The sequence below is a fragment of the Sitodiplosis mosellana genome, unplaced genomic scaffold (genome assembly GCF_009176505.1).
Source record: "Sitodiplosis mosellana isolate CC-2019 unplaced genomic scaffold, AAFC_SMos_1.0 Smas_scaffold_42, whole genome shotgun sequence".
Taxonomy (NCBI): Eukaryota; Metazoa; Arthropoda; class Insecta; order Diptera; family Cecidomyiidae; genus Sitodiplosis; species Sitodiplosis mosellana.
The window spans coordinates 1-19,528 of NW_022595284.1; the positions used below are offsets into that span (position 1 = coordinate 1).

General features: G+C 35.4%; 1 protein-coding gene and 1 long non-coding RNA gene across 4 annotated transcripts in view; both read left to right on the top strand.

Moving 5' to 3' along the window:
* The first annotated feature begins 645 nt into the window (after nucleotides 1-645).
* On the top strand, nucleotides 646-1,296 carry LOC129569770 (uncharacterized). The gene is made up of 3 exons (XR_008688074.1): nucleotides 646-851; nucleotides 1,123-1,165; nucleotides 1,281-1,296. It is a non-coding gene; the product is annotated as an uncharacterized LOC129569770 (long non-coding RNA).
* Nucleotides 1,297-9,347: 8,051 nt separating this feature from the next.
* Nucleotides 9,348-19,528, top strand: part of LOC129569762 (protein gustavus) — a 124,939-nt gene continuing 114,758 nt past the window's right edge. For all 3 annotated transcript variants that reach the window (XM_055448926.1, XM_055448927.1, XM_055448928.1), the window contains exon 1: nucleotides 9,348-11,807. The gene's annotated coding sequence lies outside the window, so the exon portion shown is untranslated. The remainder of the gene's footprint in view (nucleotides 11,808-19,528) is intronic.

The window sequence follows — 19,528 nt, forward strand, 5'->3', positions numbered from 1 at the left end:
AAAAAATTGGTAAATTGCAAAAATAAAATAGAAAATGTATTCTAGGTGCGGCACTTGAGATATATATGAGCTTAGGTGCCGGCACCTCACCGGTGAGCACCCACAGACGGCAGTGCGTGCCATCTCTAGGTGCCTATGTCAGCTCTGATATCCTTGCATCAACTAACACTGTATCTATTGAACAAAGCAATGCAACCATGGCATGTGAGCCTGAATGTAACGCAAAGGTATGAGTAATGTCGTTTGATCATTCACATTCTAATTTACATCATGTAAGCGACGGTTGATCTATGGCCAACTTTGGATCGACTTTGAAACGAATGTGTTTTGTGAATGCAGCGAAGATGTGAAAATTGTTAAATTTGAACAGCCACGTGCCATAGTATCACCCTTGGTAACACCACTCGACCCTTCCAGAGTGAAAAATATTCACTTTTTAAATTTTTACATTGAATTTGTAGTTTAAAGAAGGTGATGAAATAACAAATGTAAACATCTGATATTTTCAATGTAAAACATTCGATGTGAAACGCGAAATTAAACACACGTGCACAGGTGGAATTGTAATTCCATCAATTGTATTGACATTGTTATCTTGAAAAATGTGTGCGATAATATTTTGTGGGCTTTAATTAGAATCGTCATTGTACGTGGATTGAATCATACAGTGTGTTGCCCACCGACGTGGCCACACTTGAAAAGTATATAAAAGGATGCGTTCGATTCGCATGTCCATCAAACAGTTCTTACCAATTGATACGTTCACAGTAAACTTTTAATAGTTCGAAGCTAGAAAAATGCTGAGTCGAAGTTCTTTCACACTGCTGCTCATTGGCTTGATGGTATCCGAGGTGAGTCGACAATTTCAGTCGATTTTTTTAAAAATTTTCATGTTTGATGTTTCGTGGACAATTTGTAATAATTTTTTCTGAAATAATTTAAAAAATGAAAAGTGTCCTTTTTTCAAGTTCTTCAATTGAAAAAATTCTTCTATTCCAAAAAAATGTCCACCGGAAACTTTTATTCTATTGAAAACATTTGAAAACTGTTATTAATACATTTATAATTAATCTCATCCGTTGTTCCCATTCCAAATGTATCACTTTGATTTTATTTCCACAGTTCTTAATCGGGGATGTGAGCGGAGCACCACCCGGGAGGAACGGTAAGATTGAAGTTTCATTTATTTATCCAGTTTAACTCTAAATTCTATATACAAAGCACCTTGTAACAAAGATATGGGAAGCTCATTTATGCTAAACTTTTCATACATATTTTAGTAAACGAAAAAGACATGAGTGGAGAGACAGCTCTGCATAGAGCTGCTATTGCTGGTAATTTTGGACATTTTTTTTTTATAAAAAAGAATGTTTTTTTCAATCCGTTTCATTGATCTATGAATATTTTTGGTGTTCTTTCAGGCAAAGTGAAGGAAGCTCAAAACCTCATCGCTGAAGGAGCCGACCTTGATATTGGAAATAATTTTAATGATACAGCTCTGCATTATGCTGTTAAGGAAGGTAACGTTGAATACTTGTTTTCATTAAATAAAAGATTGATTTGATCTTTTCCATCGATCTGAATTATTTTTCAGGTCACAAGAGTGTCGCTGAAGTTCTCACCAGCAAAGGAGCCAATGTTGATATTAAAAATAATTTGCATCACACACCTCTTCATTTGGCAGCTATGAATGGTAAGGTTGACTAAATAAGATATCCCGCCGATCTCTTTCATTGATCCGTATTATTTTAGGTCACGGAGGTATCGCTGATGTGCTTCTCAAGAATGGAGCTAACGCTGATATTGGAGATCATTCGAATGCCACAGCTCTTCATTTAGCTGCATTCAGTGGTAATGTTGAATGCTTGTTTTTATTAAAGAAACGATTGATTTGATCTCTTTCATCGATCTGATTTTTTTTTCAGGTCACAAAAATGTCGCCAAGGTTCTCCTCAACAAAGGCGCCAATATGGATGCCATGAATGATTTTAATCAGACACCTCTTCATTATGCTGCTGAGAATGGTAATGGTGAATATTTATTTTCACAAAATAAAGAATCGGTTTGATCTTTTTCATCGATCTTAATAATTTCTAAGGTCAAAAGAATGTTGCTGAACTTCTCATCAAAAAAGGCGCCAATATGGATGTCGTGACTAATTTTAATCAGACACCTCTTCATTATGCTGCTAGAAATGGTAATGTTGAATAGTTATTTTCACAAAATAAAGAATCGGTTTGATCTTTTTCATCGATCTAAATTATTTCTAAGGTCACAAGAATGTTGCTAAACTTCTCATCAAAAAAGGAGCCAAAGTTGATATTAGAAATCATGATAATCTAACACAACTTCAGTTAGCTGTTAACCATGGTACTGCTGACTAAATTAAATACCGCTTTGATCTTTTTCATTGATCTGTATTATTTTTCAGGTCACAATAATGTCGCCCAACTTTTTATCGGTAAAGGAAAGCGGATTAATATTGAAGAACAATTGGAATAGATTCAATATGCTGCCAACAATAGTAATGTTGAATATTTTACTTTCTCGTACACTTTGTTAAGGGAATTGAAATGGAAAGATTTTTTCAATCTACGATTAAATTTTGAATAAAAGACCTTAAAGTGACTTTGCTTTTTCAAATTTCAAACATAAATCAATATGAATATTTATTTATAAACGAAATTTTGGTTCGGATGCATTTCGACATTTGTCATCCTCAGCGAGTATCAAATTACATGGACTCAGCTCCCTGTTTGCGATTGTGAATGAGAGAATAAAGAAGAAAAGTATACAGAGAAAGCAAAACATGTGACATTGTGTTGTGGTGCGAGCGCATGCCAAAAAATTACAACAACTCAAACAATAAAACTCGGTGTGAACACACAAAGACACAACAACCTCATTTTCTGAGATTTCATTTTTTGGTGAAAAAATGAAATTCCGAAAGTTTCACGTTGATCGCGATTCTCATTGGCATAGGTTTGGTTTTTGACCCTCAAATTTTTCTTAAAATTTCCTTGAAAATTCTTTTGTATGGGATGTGTAATCGATTCCGATTGACTTCAAACTCTCGGATTCTTATTTTTTCGCCATAAATCTTAGAAAGTTTAAAGCCATTCGGAATCGATTTACAAGTACCTTCCATACGAAATTGTTATCTCTGGCCAAATATCATCAAGTATATCATGGAGAAAATCAACTTAAGAACACCACGACATCGAACAAGAAACACTGAATTTCTGGAACTGCCGACTAGAATATACAACTACTCAATGTTTGAACCGATCAATCACATGCTAACCACATATAATGAATGCTATGAATATTTTACTATCGAAAAGCCAAATCAAACGAATGAATGTGATACTAGCACTTCCAAAAATATATAATACTTATTTAATTGATTTTAATGTTAGTACAAATACTGTCAAACAAAGAATAAGAGATTATTTTAGAAGAAATAGAACTTGGAAAGACTGAAGAAAGTAAGAATAGGGGAAATTGGGGAATTCCGGGCCATGGGGAATTGCGGGCCACCCGACTTTTCCGGGCCATTTTTTCTGGGGAATTACAGGCCACTACATTTTTGACATTAGATGAGTTCAAAACGCATATTTATTGCACATTCAATCTTTTTCAAGCCAAATTTCGACAAAATATCAGTTAAGTGTCCTTTTCAAACATATATTTTTGTTTTTCGACAATTTCGTACTCATGACATCGATGCCAAGTTATTATGCGAAGAAAGAGCCAGAAATTGGAAAAATAACAACAACGAAAGGAAAACAAAACCACCAGCAACAAAGAAGCGCAAAGCCCATGCAGTATCAACCACGCCAAAGAAGAAACAGCGCACTCAATCTTCTACTGAAGAAGATGTTTACATCTGCATCATTTGCAAGGAAAACATGCCAAAGAAGCTCAATCGAAATAATTTCATTCATTGCGATTCATGCGACCAAGCAGTTCACTTGAAATGCGCCAATATGACGACCAGCTCTTTTACATGCGCTACCTGCAAATTATCGGACTAATTTTGATCTTGATTTTACGATTTTTCAATTTCATTTCATTTAAAATAATTTCCGTTGTTATTTTGAACGATCAATAAACATTTTTCACCAATATATTGTCTGTTTTATGTCAATCCATGAAATGGCCCGCAATTCCCCATGATTTTTGAAAATGTCAAAAACGTCCTTTTTTTGCCAACCACCAAATTTTTTTTAGCAAAGTTGAATTTTTATAAGTGAGAATACTCAAATGGTAGGATTTGAGGCGTACTAAAACTGAGATATTCTAATTTTGAAGAAAATTATATTTATCACAAAGTTATGAACGAAAAATAAACTGTGGCCCGGAATTCCCCAATTTCCCCAACATATTGTAAATATGCAACCAAATATTTATAACAAATAAACCACCTCTGGCGAAGAAACGCTGTATGGTGCAAAATAATAATAATAATAATAAGAAATTGTCGAAATTTCGACTAAAATGACCGATTTTCACTGAAAATATGCTTTTTTATACAAAATATGAAGAAAAAAAGTACGAACAACTGTAGGGAAAAGACGGGATTACGAATGTAATTCTCTTTATATTTTCACAAAACAAGAAATTGTTTGATCTTTAGTCGATCTGTATTTTCCAGGTGGCGATTAGCTGAATAATCGGATGATTTCCTTCGAATCTCGTTTTCGATTGTCCTGTAGAAGAATTATCCCAATACATTTTTTGTCAATCTTTGACCATATCAATTTGTGTGGTCAACAATATTAGTAATGTTGCTTTGTTCAACCATCAACTTTTCTGTTACGCTTTCAAATAGAAGATATCATTTTGCTGATTTATGCAACCTTAACTGTTTGTATGTAATAAGTAGGTATCATTAGAAAAATAAACTTTTGTCAACCAGTGTCAATCACAATTACAACGTAGTTTCAACGCATACTTACTCTCTGAAAAATACCAGACTTTTTAATTTACCCACTTCCACCACTAATGTAGACACTACTCTATGGAGCAACGGACTTGTCGTCACACGCGTAGATATAGCATTTCACTCTATTTAGCGATTCGTTAGTTGCCGAAAAATCGTCTATGCAGTGCACTCGATATTTACCATGAAATACCGTTCTGGTTAGATATAACGTCGCACTTCATCGCAGTAGCCATAGGTTTAATTGCTAAATAGAGTGAAATTTGTAACAACAAAATCGAAATTTCGTTGAGAATCATCTTATTGTTTTTGCTATTGCAGCACAAAAGATACACAATTGTACTTACTTAAAGTGAATGCGCATTTTGAAACGCTCAACGGGCGTTCATCATCAGCACTGACACGACTCTCGATTTTTGCCGGTGATTTGCGGGACAAAAAAACGACAACACACCAACACAACGCAAAACAGCCGGATCAGTAACAACAAAACATTCGCCGCATCAAATCAATGCAAATAAGCAGGACTGTATGTTCCCGCTTTCCGCAATCAATGGTGCTATCTCTTTCTCGATGTAATAACTTTCATACGCATCTGGTCTGCTCTGTCTATTGATATTCTTAATCAGTTCGATGCTATGGTCGCTTTCATCGATTCCATTTTTCAGTAATTATGCCATTTTCTCAGGACACTATTTGAGCCCCGGCATGTTACGTACCGTTGGAAAGGTCTTGGCCCAAATAGTCGAGAACACCATATCTCCCATGCCTAAAGTGTGGTCTAGTCAAAAATATAGTGGTTTCAAAATTTCCATAAAGAACATAGTATAGTATGTTATAGTGAAGAATCGTGCTTTTTGACAGATGTACTAAATTGAATGTTTTCTATGTCGCTATCTGTTGTTGGTGATACAAATATCTTATCACATGGTTCTGATGAAGATTTTTTTTATTGTTTATCCAATTTTATATAAAATTACTTTTTCAATCATAAACCCAATTTACGAACACACATAAGAGTGGAAAAAAATTGTCATCATCAAGTTTAAAACACGGCACGACCAATTTCAAGTGTTGTAACTTTGTTTTAAAAAAAGCCGAATATTAAGACCAAAATGTCGTCAGAGGTAATACACCAATCACGTGTTTTACGAACAAAAAATATCATTTTCAGTGAAAATGAAGCAAGTTGAAAAATTCACTTCAATCCGACCTATTTTTTGGCCATGAAATAGCCTCAGATCGCATTGTAACCACTTTTAATCGATTGCTCGTCGAAAATTGAGCGGATATGGTCTCTTGTGAGCCTTTTTCAGCCAGTAGATGCGTATTTTGAAGATTGTTTCCAAAAAGCATCGATCAGTTGAATCTTCTTTTCATTCGATCCTTTCTGCTTCAAAACTGCGCGATGATCAATCGCGAACTGCGCCGTAGAATTCATCACGGAATCCTCGAATACCTCGATGATTTCTTTGCCTCGTATATAATGGGAAAGAGCTTTGGTAACCACAAGCGACACACTGTCTTCAAATTGGTTGATGTTTTGAGCGAGCTCAACCAAACGCGACAGACCGCGATCATGAGTTTCAGTGACCGATTTGTAGTTTACAACCAAAACCAATTTGATGCTTTTGGCATTCTCGATGACACTTTTGATGAGAAACGTTGTGGCGATCTCGACCGTTTCATTGCACGTGTCACCGAAGCCAGGACAATCGTACCACACATTCTGCTCTTCGTCGACGTTCATTTTGCGGAATGAGTGTTCGCGACACCGTCGACGTTCGAATACTTCCTATTTTTTCATCGAGGTCATCGTAAATTGTGTATTCGGAGTTGGGTCCATCGGTCTCTATCGCAATAATTTTGCTATCATCTCTGCACATAATGAATCAGTGTAGATTTTCCAGTGCCCGTATTGCTAACGACCAAAATTATATTTGGATTTGCTGACACCATTAATTTACTTCTTGCTTCATTAAAAAAATTGAATATTCGTTCCGCAGAATCGGTTTCACTATTAATCGAAGCGATTACTAGTCGCGCACAGACGAAGAATACCAGAAAACAGAGGAACTTAGCCATTTCAATTGGCAGCTTCAAATGATTAATTTTTACTGAACAAACGAATTCCGCTTACTACTATTTATACACGAATATAAAAGGGGATTTTTGGCAGTCTGGATAATCTCTTATGAGGATTTATGGACAAGAAAGACTTTATCAAAAAACAAATAAAATACTTCTGATATATCTATTGACTAAATCGAGAGGAGAGTAAGTTCATCTGACTTTGTTATGAAAGAGAAGAGTAAGTTTTTTTCGACTCAAAAATGGTTAAAGGCGAGTATGTTCATTTTTGGAGGGTCGTCGCGGTTTTCTACGGTTTCCTCGGAACTGATAAGAGATAACAACTTGGTGTCTTCGGCAAAGTTGTAGCACTTGAAGTCTTCTATAACATTGCTGAAGTCAGTTATCTCTTATCTTTTATCAGTTCCGCGAAAAGCGCAAAAAATGATAAGAAAAAAAAGTTCGATATAAAATTTGCTTTTTTATGTGCGAGATTTGCGCGCAACTGATAAGAGATAAGAGATAGATGCCTTCAGCAAAGTTATAGAAGACCTCGAATGCTACAACTTTGCCGAAGACACCATGTTGTTATCTCCAATTAGTTGCGCGAAAACCGTGAAGACCGCAGAGGCTAGACGGTACTACGACATACTCTACTTTAACGCCAACAGAATCATCAGAAAACATACTCGCCTTTTCAAAAATATAAATCGAAGAAAAAACATACTCCACTCTCAATCTCACCCATAGAATTAATATGCATAAATTTCGCAAAAACTCCTAAGATTAAGAATTAACTCCCTCTACAGTAATGTAATCCGATTTTAGCACAAAATGGTGTGCTCATTTCTAATTTTGTCTGCGAACTTCTTGCGTCGCGTATGACGTAAATTCAGAATTATAACTTCACTTATTAGCATCCTTTCGAACCCAACGTGTCTCATGCAACTTCAACTTGAGTTCATTTCGTAATTTGGAGTGAGTTTAATGCAGATTATCATGTTGTTTGCGGCAGGCAATAAATCAGTAAATTCATTAGCACATTATCTTTGCGGTTGCGCTGTCTCGTTCGAAGTCTCTAATATTCCGATTTTTAAATGTGTTTCAAGCACAAAGCGCCTAAATTTAACGCACGCCAGTTTATCAACATTGATGTACAAACAAATTTGTTTAAACGGAATTTCACTTTCACCCAAATTTTGACAGTAAATATTTAATGGTTCAAATGACCTAGTTTGAGTGAACACGAAGAAAACTCTGGGAGATGTATAAACAAGAGACTGGTTCTACCGACCGATAAGCGACCGAAAATTATTCGCCGGCTTTCGAATTGAAGAATCATAAAATGTTGTTTGCCAGTCGAAAATCAATCGAATCGAATATGAAATCGAAGTATTTTTAGAAACTGGGCTCACCTAATTATGAGGTGAATCAATTCTAGTTACAGATGATCAACAAGTCTAATCGAGTTTCGCAAAAAGCGTGAAAAATGATAAGAAAAAAAAGTTCTATATAAAATTTGCTTTTTTATGTGCGCGATTTGCGCGCAACTGATAAGATATAAGAGATAGATGTCTTCAGCAATGTTGTAGAAGACCTCGAGTACTACAACTTTGACGAATTATTCTCATTGAAAGCTACTCAAACAAATATCATAATAAACAAGCAAACCGCCTCCACTGAACAATCGAAGCTTCTTTCTACAAAAGTTTTTTTTCTAGTTTTGAACCGCGAGCTCATTCTGAAGCTTTATGAACATATTCAAGTATTGTTTTGAACTCATTTTTTTAATTCGTGTTGAAATAAATACCAACTATACTTTATCAAAAAGAAATATATCATGAAAAATCAACGTGCTGTGTTCTTTGCAACGTTCTGCATAATGAGTGCTGTGACTTTGAAAGGCGTCAAGAAATGTCAAATCCCATTGTTTCGGTGTGTTCAGATGTGTGATTAATTTCGAATTTCGAAAAAGACCGCCGCGGAATAAAAAGTAAAAAATATTACCAACACAGAAGAATTCAATAAATTTTGCAGCAGCACAAATGCTCGAAAGGATAAAAAATAAAATAGAACCACCAAAGTAAACAAATGGAATAAAAGCGTTGTTAAATAGTCTTGCATACGAATTTCGCCCGAATCGAAATGCGAATCAATTGAGTGGAATGGTAGTGAGTGTGTGCGTCACTAAGGTTGAAAATCGCAAACAAGCCACACGGTGCGAGAAAACCAGTTTTGAATGAAGTTCGAAGAGCAGAGGGAACAAATACATTGACACGCACATGCCCAGATATGGACCAACATACATTCTTCATATCAAATGAGACAGACATAGACACAGCGCCTACGCACACAAGCACCACATCAACGCACACCACAAGACGGAAAGCATAACAAAAATATTGGAGTTGAATGAATTCGCGAAAAAAGACAAACAGTTAGTGGTGCGCATTCATACGAAATTGCACATTGAACAAGACAACACACAGCATATTCTACTCACCGTTTTCATGTTCATTTTCGGGGTTAGAAAAATCGAATTTTTTTTTATTATTTTCTTTGTGATTTACGGGCAGTTCTCATAGAAGTCTAATCAGATTATTTGATTTGAGCGAATTAAAAGTGAATCAGCGAGTTTTTCTGAATAAGATTTTAAATTCGTCAACGTTCTCGGATTGACCAAGTATTAAGGCGATTATTACCTGGACCAAACTCACAGAACATACATTGTGTGGAGCAGAATTTGACATACATTAATAAAAAAACACACACTCGACTCACCAACAATCAGCCATTCTTGCTTTCGCGTACACGCCGAATGTGCGCGAGAATTTACAGTTACAAGAATTTTGCAGTCGAGCTTCGCTCAAGAGCAACCAAACGAAAGAGTGTGTATATATACAATCTATATATTAGTTGCCATACGATTCAGTCAACCAATACGTTTGCATCATATTGAATTGGAGCGCAAGAAGTCGAAACACCGTGTTAACAGAAAGAAAAAACAACCAACTGATATACAACTCCAAAGACATCAATTGATTCGGTTTAGTTTTGTTCCATCGCTGACAGAAGAATCACAATTTGTGTTTTTGCTGGACAATTGAAACGCAAATCTAAACAAGCAAATGGAATTATTCAATTTGTCGGACGGCATCTATCAAAACGTTTGAATTGGGTTTTTTTTCACCAAAATTCTCAGTGTTTATTTGTGTTTTTTATCTAATCGAAGCAAAATCAACCTAAACAAATTTGTTGAAGTATTGATACTGATTGGAAGAAGAGAAAAAAGTGGAACATCGATAAATTGTGAAATGTCCATGTAAATTGGCTAAATAAAAAGAAAACATATTCCACCAAATCACGGCAATTCACTTAATACCTGCGAGAGCAAAACGTGTGAATTAAAAAACTGGAACACATGACAAATATGTACTGCGAATTTAAAGCATAAGAAAAAAAAGGAAGAGAACAAACAAAACATTGTGTGTTTTTTCTCAAGAACAGAAGAAAAGAAAAGAGGGAAAAAAAGAATCATCGCAAGTGACGAACGTGAAGGAGTAAACAAGATACAACTAAGCACAGAGCATCTCACAAAAATCATACTCGGAACACTCGAGTGCAGTCAATTAAGAGACAAACATTTCTGGTTCTTCGTGTTGCTGTAGCTGTTACTGTAGTGGTTTGTTGTTTATTTCGGTTCTTGTTACTTACATCGGTATATGCATCGAAGCTGATCTGACAAAACATACACTGACTGACTCTATCTCACTGACAGCTGCTTGTGAATGCGGTTCTGCATGTGTGCGGCGTTTAGTATGCACTTGGTGCTCACCAATCGACTGATTCAATGAAACACTCAGAAAAAGTGGCAGAAACGATTCTCTGTGTTTGTTTTGTTTCTTCCGTCTGTTAGTTCATTTCATTCAAAAGGGAAACAACAAGAGCACACTGACGAAACTTATGCGGAATTATTACATTATCGAAAGAAGTGCGTTCGTTCGAATGAATTTGTGAACGTCGGCATCAACCACAAGTCATCAACTGGAAATAGCTTCAGATTTTTGTTTCCAATTATTCAGTGACGTTTGTTTTCGGTATTATTTGTTTTTTTCGTTTCAATTATTAGTTAATTTTGCTGTTTATTTACGGTTGAAAGTATTTATACAATTGAACAAGTTAATTTTGTGTGGGAAACTTGCACAATCGGCAAAAACAATAATAAACAACAACGAACACCTTCGAAACAAAAGAGAAATTTAAAAGTTCTAATACCAATTCGATGCATTGAAATCATAGTGAAATCAACGATATTTAGTGATTTTTTTTTTCCATCACAGCGAATGTCATCTCATCACAACTTCAAAATTCAACGATATCTGTCATTGTATCAACGTTGAGTGAGTGACCACCGGTGAGAGCAGAAGAAAAAGTTTCAAAACGTTCAGAATTTCACTGAAAAAAAGAGAAATCTGTAATTTAAATAAAAAACACAGTATATAATCAAACAGAGAAAAATAGCAGAGAGAAAAAAACAAGTTGACGCAAAAATAAAATCATAGATAAACAAAAAAACATATGAAATCGACAAAACGATCAACGTAAACATACATCGTTCAAAACTTCAATTTTGCACCGCATCAGTTTTGGATTAACATTTTATTCACATCGAATCAAAGAGAGAGATAGAGAAAAAAAAGAAAACGACACATTTTCATTTGCCCCTCTTGTGATTCTTCGGAACGCATTCAACGTTTTCCATTATTTTATCTTTGTTTGGACAAAAAGAAAGGTAAGTCATTTTTGTCGCCACACACAAATATACGTATATTTGGATTTTGCCGAATCGTTGCGGCAAACATAAATACTACTTTTGGATGGTGTCACGCGAAAAAAGAAAACAGTGTCGTTATCAATAGCCTTTGTTGAATGAAACTCCATGTGTCTACGGCACATTATTTGTGGAGCTGCAGCACATTTGTTTGGTGTGCTGCACGGGAGTCCGTGTATGCGTGTTTGTAGTGCATTCGTTGACAGCGAGTGTCGTTCTCGAAATAATATAATCTATTCGACCAGTTCTGTGCTGTTCTGGTTTCTCATATCAAAATAAAATCGTGTGTGTTGATAGCCACAGAAGGATAGCAAATAAAACACTGTGAACGTATGCGCCTGCCACCAACCAATTCCAAAATGGCTGCATTTTCTATGTATCTATCAAAATACACATTACGATGAACACACACATAAGATCCACTCGGTTCCTTCTCTGTAGGTCTTGTTCTTCTTCTTCGGTTTTTTCTCCATAGCACACGTTCTCAGCAGAAGAAGAACTTTGTTGTTGAATACACCAATTGATGATGATATTCTTGATATTTCAGCCGTACATTGCGTTTTGAGCTCGTTTCTGTTTACGGCATACGTACGACTTCTTTCCATATATGATGAATTTGTTTAATTTCATCGAGTTATTTTTGTTTTGAACGTTTTTAAAGGCACACACGCACACACACACGCAGATATATATCATCACCATATATTCATTTTGCTTTGCTATGCGTTCTCTTCTCTCTTTTTTTCAGGCAAAATGTGTGTACCGTAAAACTGTCGCCGTAAATGTAAATGACAACTTGAAAAAAGAGAGATAAAGAGAGAATAAAATAGAATGAAAAAATAGACCCAGTGAGTAATGAAATGGTTGTCATCATCTATATGGTTCTATGGAACCAAACAAAATAGGTGCCAACTTCAGCTTATTTTAAACATTCATTTCGTTCACGTACACATTCAGTGTCGTACTGAATTTGAAACAAAACAAAAATCCACGTATGTTTATTGTTATTTATTTCCCTCCGACTGGCAGTGCCAGTCTGGCACTTAGATTCTAAGCACACAGTGAGCCATAGCACCGACAAACGCCTAAGACGAAGTGAAGAACATGTGAATATTTCGACGATAATTATCACGGAAATTGTGTGCATGCAAACGAGAGCCAAAGCTGAAAGGTGATCTATGTGAGTGTGTTAGCATATGTGTTCTATGCAACAATATTGCCCCTTGGTCTTTGTGCACTGTGTAAAAAGTCAGTTGGTCGAATGAATGAATCAACATATTGTGTTCGAGAGAGAGAGGTATGAGGCGTTCTTGCCGTTTGCTGTCTGTGTATGAATCGGCTTCGGCTGGCCTATGCATTTATGCTAATGCTTAGTACTAAAATAAAACACACCACATAGGCTTGTAAAATCAAGTTGGTTGCATACGTAGGCACATCTTGCTCTCTTTATCCCGACTTGTAAGCGCCAATATCGCAACTGGGTTTTCATGATCTGTGTTCGTATCTAATTTTATCTCTTCGTCTTGAAATTTATATAAATCCCTTGCCTTTGAATCGTACATGTTAAACCGGTTCGAATATGTATACAATTAAATGAACTCATTTTCTGTTCGGAAAGCGTTGCATTGTTCTCATTTGCGATCAATCATTTATCTCGCCGATGTAATTTGGTTAATGCACCGAAAAAAAGACTAGAAGAAGTCTGTGGAAATTATCAATTTTCATATATTTAGAAGGGAAACGCAGCAAAACAAAAACATTTTTTAATGCCATAATTTTGATTCAATGGGCGTTAAATCAGTAAGCCCGAAGACTGCAATTGTTCGCTATAAATCGTATGCAACCTACCATTGTTTCGGTCTTTCCACAATATCACGTTTTGTTTCACCACGAGCGCTGTTTTCATTGAACTCACTGTTCTCTCTCTCTCTATCTCTCCCTCGCTCTCGCTCTTGCTCGCTCGCTCGAATACATGCTATATTTTTTTCTCTTCATTCAGTTGTTTACATTTCAACAGAATTCTTTTGCCTTTAACTTGTTTTTCGGTTTTCGTTAAAGTACAACAGCGGACGATCCAACCAGAAATTGAATGAGAATAATCGGTGGAATATTCCAAGAAAAACGGTAAATCGTCGGTTTGTATACGCAATCGACGATCCAAATTGGTTGAATTCTCCAGAGACTTTTGCCAAATTAACAGCTGTTTCAGAGAACAAAACGTTTACAGCACATATGCTACCAAAATCTCCTAAATTTCTCATGTTTTTATTATTAATCGGGAGTTTTTTTCTCTTTTGAATCATTATTTCAGTAAACAATCTCAGATTTGAAAATAAAAAGTCTGTTCCATTATATGAAACAGACGGCCGAGGATAAAATTCAAGAAAAAAAGTCGAGAACAAATAACATAGACTTTATGTTTACAATGTTGATAAGCGAAATATTTTCACTTAAGCTAGCTAATCGTTTGATTTTTTTTACCTAAATATCAACAGTTATTTCTTCCAAAAATGGAAACGTCTGACCACATTATACGCTGTTATTTCATTAAACTTGAAATTGATAGAGAGGTCGATTGTCCCGTCAAATCATCACTTCACTCGTTTTGTCGCTAGTCGACCAATTGGCAAGTGGTACAAATAAGAATTTCGAGCATCGAAACTATGAGAGGTAGGCAAATGAATTTGGTTCATTTCAGGTATTCCAGAATATATCATGTCGAATTGAGTTTGCTGTAAAAAGCCAATGAAGAAATCGCCGATGATCTCATATGATATATGAAGCAAGTTCTTCTTCTGCTGCTGCTTTTGTTTACTTTAATCATTGTCTTACTTTGTAGATATTTTTTCTCTGTCGTTTTCATCATCTCTGTCATTCGTCGTTCTTATTTCGATTTTTTTTGTTCGTTCGGTGAATGCATACACATTCGATATGATCAAAAGTCTTGCGAAATGATGAAACACAAAATGTCTGTATTCATTTTTAATAAACGCCTGCGTGTCTGTGTTTGTTCTAGACATTAATTGGAATTCCAGCGAATGAAATAAGAGAAGTTCTGCTTCACTAGATTGTCTCTGGTAAAATGTATTAGAACCGTACCTAATTTGACAGACACTTTCGCAGAATTCGCTTTGTTGATTGATGCGAAATAAAATGAATTCGATTCGTTGTTTTTGTGAAAAACACTCCCAAATTAAGTTATACGGAGGCAATCGATTTCGTCGAAGAATTTCGAAAAAGTTCGAAACAACAAGAAAGTACCAACACTTTTTTGTTCGTCAATTTTTAATGGATGCCGGTTGAGAGTCCAGTTCATTTGGTATGCATGACAAATATGAATCGCAAAACAATTTACGCGAGTTTTTTTCTCTCGTTCGATTCAATTCTCATGAATATTCAAAAACAGGACGGATTTGTAACTGGCGAAACATGAGCCAGCGAAATTGATTCGATTGGTGTCCAATCGGCTACTTGTGGCACCAAACCAACAAGAATGACGTCTAGATAGAAATTCAATTGAGCCGAAGTGAGCCAAAAATGTGATCAATACGTCTATAATATGACCATTGGAACTAACTAAAGTTGCATCCGTGACCATATACAATACGAAATGGGAAAGACACTTTTCAGATGTAACCAATTAACGAAAAACCGGTTTGAAAATGAATTTTAGATTGGGCTACGCTAATTTGCATTCAAGTGAAAAAAGTATCACACGATTTTTGTTTCTTTACACACTTCAGTTCGAAAATAATCAAAATCAGTAGCGCCGCAGTTGATTTGCGCAGTTCAGAACGGTTCAGATTTTTGAAGTATTCCTAATTTGCGATTTCTTTTGTTTGTTTGTTTCAAGCGAATGAATATGAACACTGATAAAAACAAAAAAATTACTTTGACAGTTATGACGATAATAATATTCGCCGGACGAATGTTTGAAACCTGTTGACAACGTTTTTATATGACACCATCACCACCACCACCAACGAATATCGATAACGAAATTTTCTACGAAACATGTAAATACACTTCTCACCAGTGAATGTTATTGGATTCGGTGTAACAGACTTAAATGGAAGTGGCACAGTATTGCGGCAAATATGGAGAAACACAAATATGTTATTTTTTCAGTGGTCGAGGTGTCAATCAATCGCCTGTGCTCGATACACTCCCCTGTGACACGCACCAAAGATTGTTTCGCTCAAGATAGGAAATCTATTTATTTCTCCGTTGAATTTATACTGAACAAAAAAAATAAAATGTTGTTTTCAGAAAGTTGCGTTATTCACTCCAATGATATACATGTTTATAGGCCACTGATGTGTGGGTGATGATCTTTTACACAAATTGCCATAACAACAGTTTTAATTTGTTTATGAAGAGTAAAAAAGTATCCAATAATACTTGAATCATGATTAGATTCGGTATCGTGTTATTTTGCATACTGCTAGAGATGCATTGACACATGAAATTTCCAGAGCTCGTCTCACTCTCATCCGACTGAGAGAATTATTTCTGATTTTCTGTAGACGCATTTTTTATTTCGTTCTCTATCAGCGGTTCTATTTTTAGCGCGTACTTTTTGAATAATAATTTTGATTTGCATACCGCCTTGTCTCATTCGAAGAAATGAGAGAGAGATTTCTAGCTGCTCAAGACACTGGACCCACTTTGCAGATAACAATTGGGTTGAGAGCGAATCGAAATAAAAGAAAGAAAGCAATCAAACAGTTCGGCATCTGTTGCCATTCTTTTGGAATAACTGTTGTTCAGAATGAATAAATTGAACGTTATTTCATAGCACACGTGTTGCTCTTCTCATATTCGCAACCTCGGGGGTAGACACTGATTTTAATATCAATCTGGTATCACTAATCTTTCTAATTTTTGGAAATATATCCCTAGTTTCATTTAGTTTTCTCTAATATTTCTAATAATTGAATGAAAGTGCTTACATCTTCTAATATTCTCGCAAAATGCTCGCCATTTAGTTTTACATTTCCAATACATTCTTTATGGAGATTTTTGTTTTGTTTTTTTTTTGTTTATGCACAAATCTGCCTATCTATTTACATTGTCTCTGTATATTTGTAGACAATATAGTATGTACAGAGGCAATACGTTGATATAGCCAGACTTGTTGACAAATAACGGGAAATAAACAAAACAAAAATCCATAAAGAATTGTATTGGCATTGCATTTGCCATGTAAAAGTCATCAAACATTCGAGTTTCTAATATTCTCTAATTTACTGTATTAGATTCTAATTTACTAATCGTGTCTACCCCCTAGTTCGCAACTCCATTGAACCATTTGAATAAATATTTAAGAAATTCTGTGACGTAGACCGTATATATGACGCAAATAAAATTATCGAATAAAATCGAACTAATGTTAGAATCTAATCTGCGATTAATCTGTCAAAGTTAATGACTTCTCAAAGATGACTTCTGTGAAAGTTGCGGACTGTATTCAAAAAAGCAAATATTCATGTGTGTCCGATAGTCACAATTTATGACTTAAACTTGTACGTTTTGAGTCGAACTTTTGACGACATATCAAAAAAGTCTACCAACAAAACGTCTCACATCGTAGTGAAGTAAACATGAAGCAGCTGTCATTGATCCTCCTTCATAGATTCAACGTGTACGTAAACGTGTAAACACACGATTCTATAAATATAAACATTGATAAGAAGTAATTTCAGTTTTTTTTCTCTACTTTTTTTTCTCTCAATTGAATGAATTCGTCATGAGCGATTGTTTTTATTTTGTAATGAAAGGAAGCGCAAATTCGTGATTTCAAACCTGATAACAACACCGTATCATTTTGTTTCAGCTGACAAATGTATGTTATTGTGCTTTGGAAGGGAAAAAAAGTAGCAATCATTTTTATCGGATGCTTTCGACGTTGTTTTGTCTGTATTTCTTTCAAATCATTATTGTTTGTTTGCTCACTGGCTCGCTCGCTCGTTTGCCTGTCTAAGATTGTCAGTGTGTAAGTTTGAAGTCAATGTTCGATTGAAACTCCGCAGTAAACACAGGTTCTGGAATCGCAAATGTGCATTTTAGAAAGTCAACGTGGGCAATAATTTATTATGTTGGTTTTTGTTTTGCCTTTGTGCAGACGGTCTAAATGAAACGAAAAAAAAATATTTGCAAAATTTGATCACCTTTGTTGAGAATCAGAACCAAAAACAAGACCGTGACTAATTGTTTTTTCCATCAATTATATTACTTGCGGTATTAGCAAAACGAGAACGTAAACAATTGGTCTTTGAAGAAACAGCACACAGGCAACTGCACCCGATTCAAATTACGTGTTAATACAATTTGTGTTTCGCACATTCAGGGCTAACTTTTTGAGATAACACTCAACACACTATATTTAATAATAAAATAAAATAATATAACGGCTTTTTCTACGTATTCCAGTTTCTTATTTTTTATTTTCTTGCTTCTTTCAAGAGTCGACCCGAAACTGCTTGCTCATTCAATTACACTGGGATTGTGCGAGAGATTTCGTATGAAATAAAATGAGTTCAAATTGTGTTGCGAATAATGATTGTATGTTTTCCATTTTTAAAAGTAAATGTATCCAATTTCATACGAACGGGGCATATTATTTTACGTAACAAATAGCCAACCAAAATCGTTGTCACGTTGTAGTGCATGTAATTCTCCATGGTTGCAAAATGAAGCACATGTTTCTCAATGCCCTTGACGCAGCAAGCTGTTCTTCAATCTCAATGGATGCTGAAACAAGAGAGAGGAGAACAAAAACAATGTGTTTAACTTACTTTTTCCATTTCGAAGCTATTTTCAGAAAGTCTTTCGCTTCATTTTCCGTGCCATTCGTCACAAGTTTTCTTTCAACCAAACACATTGCATGGAACTTGAGGAAGGAATCACATTGCCAACATTTTTCTAAAAAAAATTCATCAAATTAATACTTGTCAACATTTTGTCATTTTTTTGTTTACTGTTTGTCATAAAAATTGAATCATTTGGAGCAAAGAAACTAATTGCAATTTACTTCGGTTGAAATAGAAGTCAATGTACTGCCGAAAATAATAACCAAAACAGAGAAGAAATTGCCTGCATATTATAGACCCTATACTTATAATCATAGACATCGGATGACTTGTGAGACTGACGAACATTTGTAGAAGTGAAACAAATTTGCATCACAACATCCGCTTAAATATCAGATCGATTTTTTTTTGTTCACGCCAACATGATGAGCGAAAAGAAGAAAGTCGAGCTTCTGCCAACAGTAGAGCTATTGCTGCTGACTTTCAAAGTGCTCTTTTATTCGGAACGAACAAAAATAATATTCATCGGTCACATCGCCATTAGTTACCGCGCTGTTCATTTGTCACTTTTCCCCTTTTCTCTTTCATTAGAGAGCAAGCTTATGACTATCTCTTCGGAGCCGGTGTCACGATTTATGAATTTTATGCGCGAAATTCACCAACGAAATGATGTGAAGCCTTCTGATGGTGAAAAGTAACAAAACCGTGTTTATAATTATGCGCATGAGAATTCTCATCATCACAGTTGATTGTGGATATTATTTTCAAGTTTTAAAAATAAACTGAAAAGAAGAAGATGTTTGATAAAAATGCGATTAAATTAAGGTCGATGTCGTTGGCCCCACCCCAATTTGGTGCTGGGTCGTCCTA